The sequence below is a fragment of the Priapulus caudatus genome, unplaced genomic scaffold (genome assembly GCF_000485595.1).
Source record: "Priapulus caudatus unplaced genomic scaffold, Priapulus_caudatus-5.0.1 Scaffold2985, whole genome shotgun sequence".
Classification (NCBI taxonomy): domain Eukaryota; kingdom Metazoa; phylum Priapulida; class Priapulimorpha; order Priapulimorphida; family Priapulidae; genus Priapulus; species Priapulus caudatus.
Genome location: NW_014580046.1, coordinates 15467 through 21552, shown reverse-complemented (window position 1 = coordinate 21552; position 6086 = coordinate 15467).

Here is a 6086-nt window from a genome sequence, read left to right as displayed (position 1 = left end):
GGGCCCACCAAAATCTTGATTTATCAGATTTTTGTGCCCGAAATGAAATCTGTGGCCCGAAAAAACAAAAAAAACATAAATCGTTTATTTCAATCTCGTATTGTATATTATTATGAAAAATTGGGCCGTCTGATGCCACTTGGCCAAGTCTTAACCAAACCCCGCACACAAGTGGCACACACTGAATTGATGATTGAGGCAATACATTGAAAATATCCATTCCACGGCACTCAAATTTTCACGACAGAATCTTGCATACCATTTTTCTACTTTCACTCATTAATTTAATCTAAACACGACGCGCGTGCACCATGCTATCTATCAGCTTCAGAACGTTCAAGAAGATCAAAGTCAGCAGACGTAAAAAACACAAGTAAACTGTACATACACAACACATTTGGCTTTTTCATGTTTAAAATAAAACATATACATTGTAATCTCATGAAAAGTTACAAATGTCTGGCAGGCTTTGAATTGTAAAAATAAAATATTGGCGCCTGTGTATGCCCGCGGGTAGAATGCTGCACGTGCGTACGTGTGCGCCTCGCTCCCGCCGCGAATTGCTCGCTCTCTTTTTGAATGAGATTACACGTAAGAAACCAATTATTTTTTATCAACTAGACCACTTGACATTTTTAGTGGCGCCGATCGGGTCACCAAATTTTAACTTTTGGAAAATCTTTGGCGTGGCCCGACAATCAAGTTTTGGTGGCCCCGGCCCACGGGCCACCACTAAGTGTCGAGCCTTGCCATAGCTAAGAGATGTTTTAGTAGGTACTAAGAATTTTAGAAAATGTACTAAAGATCCTCGCGAGATATTAGAGTTAGTAAACGTATCTTACGGGCCATAGCCGCGAGTATATATTCTCGCTATGACAATACGGTGCGTATAATTTTTGGTTAATTTAAATTATAAAGTATTCGTGCTTTAAATAAACTTCAAAATTTACAGAGACGTCAGCTAAGCTCGATGTGTTTATAGTATCTAGAATTTTAGAAATGTAACTCAATCCTTCGGCCGAGATATTAGATTAGTCCTATCCATACGGGCCATAGCCGCGCGTATATATTAGGCCTGTGAGCGATACGTTCGTAATTTTTTAGTAATTAATTAAACTATTCTTATTAATAAGAAACTCAATAATTCTCGGGATTTATAAGCTAAGACATATTTTTATATGTTATCTAGATTTCTATGAAATGTAGCTCAATTCGTTTGCGAGATATGAGAGTTAATACATCTTTCATGGGCCGCCTATAGCGCAATAGCGTATTGTGTCGCTGGGGGGGGGGTGGTATTACAATGCATCTTAATTCAATTTCTATAAGAATTATGCTACATTGGGCACCCCCTCTAATATTATAGTACTGCATAGGCGCTACAACTGTGCCAAGTTTTGATGCTTTTGTCACTCTGTAAACGTATGGTCATGAGCTAGTGACTGACTAAAAGTGTTTACAATCACAATGCACATTGACATAAGCGACGTTGAATGATCAGCAAACCGCGCTGCGAAAATTAGTGTCGCCGTACGCCCAATAAATGTGACGGTGTTGATGTATTCATGATCTGATTTTAAGTCGATTAGCGAGACCAGATGGCGTAACCAATACGAGCGAGCTGAAGTAGTCTGGATAAGCTATGTTATCGGGCGATATGTTCAGGCATATTATAATTCATGATGTTTTATGTGCTTGACCTCACAATTGAAGAATAGCACGTGATGGCTTAGATGATAAATGTTTAATATATTAAGAACTAAGCAAGCTGATTTGGGAACATGACTAAGGGCGTTTTTTGCTCTACATCAGCACAACATTCTCCAATACATAGTCACACCATGCATTCTCATCTCTTTACTGATTTGTAAGGACCAGCCTATATGCGGCATCTTGATTCTACGTGTGAACGAAGGCCATATTCGAAGTAAAACGCCGTGCTCGCCAACTTCAGCACCAGGCAGGAGAGACCTCTCACGCATGTGACCAGTACGTGGCAGCATTCCCTGTAAGCACGTTGGATATACGTGAACAATCGCATTCTGGGAAAAAACCATATACGTGTGATCTGTGTGATACCTGCCTTCTCCTGTCTGAGTCATGTGACGACACACATGAGAACTCTACACAGGAGAGAAACGCATTTAAAGTGGCGATCTGTGTGATGCGCCTTCTGCTTTGTCTGAGTAAGTGTGAAGAGACACGTATGAGAACCACACGGAGATAAACCGTATAAGTGCGATCTGTGTGAAGCCGTATTCTCCGCCGTCTGAGTCATGTGAAGACACAGCATAAAGAACATCACACGGGAGAGAAACCGTAAAATAAGTGTGCTCTGTGTGATGTTGCCTTCTGCCGCATATCGGTGCTGTGAAGACACACATTAGAAACTCACACGGAGAGAAACCGTATTAAATGCGATCTGTGTGAATGGCCGCATTCTCCTGTCTGGGTTATGTGAAGATCAACACATGAGAACTCATACGGGAGATAAACCGTATAAGTGCGATCTGTGTGATGCTACCTTCACACAATCGAGTGACGTGAAGAGACACATAAGAACTCACACGCGAGAGAAACCGTATAAGTGCGATCTGTGTGATGCTGCTTTCTCACATCAGGTGAAATTGAAGACACAGCATGAGAACTCACAGGGCGAGAAAACCGTATAAGTGCGATCTGTGTAAAGCCGCATCCCTGCTGAGTAGTGTGAAGAGACACATGAGAACTCACACGGGAAAAACCGTAATAAGTTCTAACTGGCTCTTTCTTGCATTCGAGTACTGTGAAGACACACATGAGAACTCACACGAAAGAAAAAATCTTTCAAATGTAACATTTGAAGTGAGTGAAGCTTACGACAATGTATAATCATTATAGAGAGATGTCGTACAGATGTAAACAGAAGAGTATATCTCGACTGTCAAGACTCACATGTAGTAAGCAGCTTGGCTCTGTGAAAACGCCATCATACACAGTACACATGTGAACCTGAGAGTGTGATCGGGCCACTGAAAAAAAAAGTTAGTGTCGAGCCTTTTATGGTCTCTGTAAATTTTGAGTTTATTAAAGCACGAATAGTTTAATTAATAACCAAAAATATACGCACGGTATTGTCATAGGAGAATATATACTCGCGGCTATCGCCCGTAAGATAGTGTACTAACTCTAATATCTCGCAAAGGATTTGAGTTACATTTCTAAAATTCTAGATACCTATAGACATGACATGTCTTAGCTATACTCTCTAATGAATAGTTTATTGACGCACGACTAGTCAATATATTAGCAAATATGTGCGCGCGGAAGTGAATTACAGATGATTAAATGTTCGAACCACCCGACTCCGAACCCCCCTACCGCGCCCGCCTGTACTGTGTGTACTGGGTAATGCTATCCCCCGGGCGTGGAGGGAGGTGACCGCAACGTGGCAGCACTAGTGTTAATATAGTGTTAGGATTAGGGTTAGGGTCAGTGTTAGGGTTAGGGTTAGGGTTAGGATTAGGGTTAGGGTTAGGGTTAGGGTTAGGGTTAGGGATAGGGTTAGGGTTAGGATTAGGGTTAGGGTTTTTGCATCATGACATCTGTCCCCACACCATAGATTAATTTTTGTGGATTACTCCAACTATATATAGCGCTCCGACATACACATATTTAGTGATATGGTTGGCGTTGAGGTGTTGCAGTTAGCGTTACCGGATGATTAATGATTTTGAAGTATAGGTCAACTGTATCACGAGACCCTCCCTCCACGCCCGGGGGATAGCAACACCCGTGTGTACTGGCGCATTGTACAGCTGGTACATGTATTGGCATTGTATACAGGCGGGCGTGGTAGGGGGGTTCAGAGTTGGGTTGTTCAAACATTTAATCATCTGTAATTCACTTCCGCGCGCATATATTTGCTAATATATTGACTAATCGTGCGTCAATAAACTCAATATTGACAAAAATTATAGCTAAGACATGTGTCTATAGGTATCTAGATTTCTAGAAATGTTACTCAATTCGTTCGCGAGATATCAGAGTTAATACACTTGCCTGCCGTCTATAGCCGGGCGTATATTAGCTTATATGAGCGATACCGCGCGCATATATTTGCTAATATATTGACTAATCGTGCGTCAATAAACTCAATATTCACAGAGCTTATAGCTAAGACATGTATTGAAACCTGGTCGAATTAAGTTTCAGTTCGTGTAGATATTTCGTGATCGTATTGTTGTCCGATGTTAAGTTTTGCGCTGTGTGTTGTTCTAACCCGTTGTTTCGTTTCGGGTTTGCGGTGAGCTTGAAGGAGATGTCAGCTTCTCGTTGTTATTATTGCGACGTAAGACGAGTGACGATGAACATCACAGTAAGTCCGAGATGAGTTTCACGCACAAAGGTTTATTGTTGCTCACGCTAAGCGTGAGCAAGATCCGGTGTGGCGCGTTTATCTGTAGCTGCTACGCACACAAAAATCACGTATGATTCTTATACAATACTTTACTAATTACAAACTCTACGCGCCGCACTGTTACAGTATCTATAGGTTTCTAGAAATGTAACTCAATTCGTTCGCGAGATATGAGAGTTAATACACTTGCCTGCCGTCTATAGCCGTGCGTATATTAGCCTATATGAGCGATACCGCGCGCATATATTTGCTAATATATTGACTATTCGTGCGTCAATAAACTCAATATTCACGGATCTTCTAGGTAAGACATGTGTCAATAGATATCTAGATTTCTAGAAATGTAACTCAATTCCTTCGCGAGATATGAGAGTTAATGCACTTGCCTGCCGTCAATTGCCGTGCGTATATGAGCGATACCGCGCGCATATATTTGCCAATATATTGACTAATCGTGCGTCAATAAACCCAATATTCACAGAGAATATAGCTCAGACATGTGTCGCTCGCGAGATATGAGAGTTAATACATAGCGTAATACCGCATGCGCGAGTGGGGGGGGGAGATCAGCTGTACACAATGCGTCAGTATAGGCGGGCGCGGTTCGAACATTTAATCATCTATAATTCACTTCTAAGGAATATGATCTACATTGGGCACCCTCTCTAATATTTATAGTACTGCCATAAGCTACAACTGTGCCAAGTTTGATGCTTTTGTCAGCTCTGTAGCGATTATGATGCTAAGGGACCTGACTATCACGTAAGAGTTAAGGTATATAATAATATACTGATCGTAATGTCATCGTTTTCGATGTACTTTATCTTTACATGGACTGGAATTGTTTAAATTTGGTTATTCCTAACAGCTCGTGTAGTTTTTCTCAGGAAAACGTGTATTCTGTCACGACACTTACTTTGCGTTGCTTGTAATCTAACCAAACGACTTGTGTGCGGTTACCTTGCAGTCTAGAGCTATACGTCACTTGCGTCTCTAGTTTTCGTACTTCCCTGGTTCCAGTTTTTTTGTACTTGCGAGTTATATCAAGCAGTGAATCAAGTGTGGCAAGGTTAGAGATATTTTTACGGTGAAACGTTTAATTCGCACTTTGTACAGAAATGTAGCCGTCTAAATAAAACACACATACGTACATATGCCCAGGAGCTTATAAATGGTCCATTTATAAGCTCCTGATATGCCGCATTAGAGCTGTGGTATCATGTGACCGCTCCCATGCAGAAAAAAATGAGCTGACTGTAGTCTGATGTGCCTATATTATACACTATACTGATGTATTAAGTACATTGACCGCTGGCTCGTGTGACGTCCGTGCGATCATCTACATATCGTTATCGCAGGATGTCCTACTGACCGGGTGATACTCCATTAGGAGTGTTCCCAACTTTAATGTCATTAATGGTCATAATAACATAATATATATATATATTAGTTTGTGGTTTAATGTCATTCAGGTTAGGGTTAGGGTTAGGGTTAGGATTATCAATCATTAATCATTAATCATTAATCATTAATGATATAAAAGTTGGGAACACTCCTAAAGCTAGCAGCACACTTCACCATTTTCGTTGCTCGTACAGGCAATTTTCGTGGTCGGCAATTTTTGTGGCCGTTGCCGCGTCACAGCAAGTTGCCACCACAGCACACTTCACCACAAGTTGCCACCACA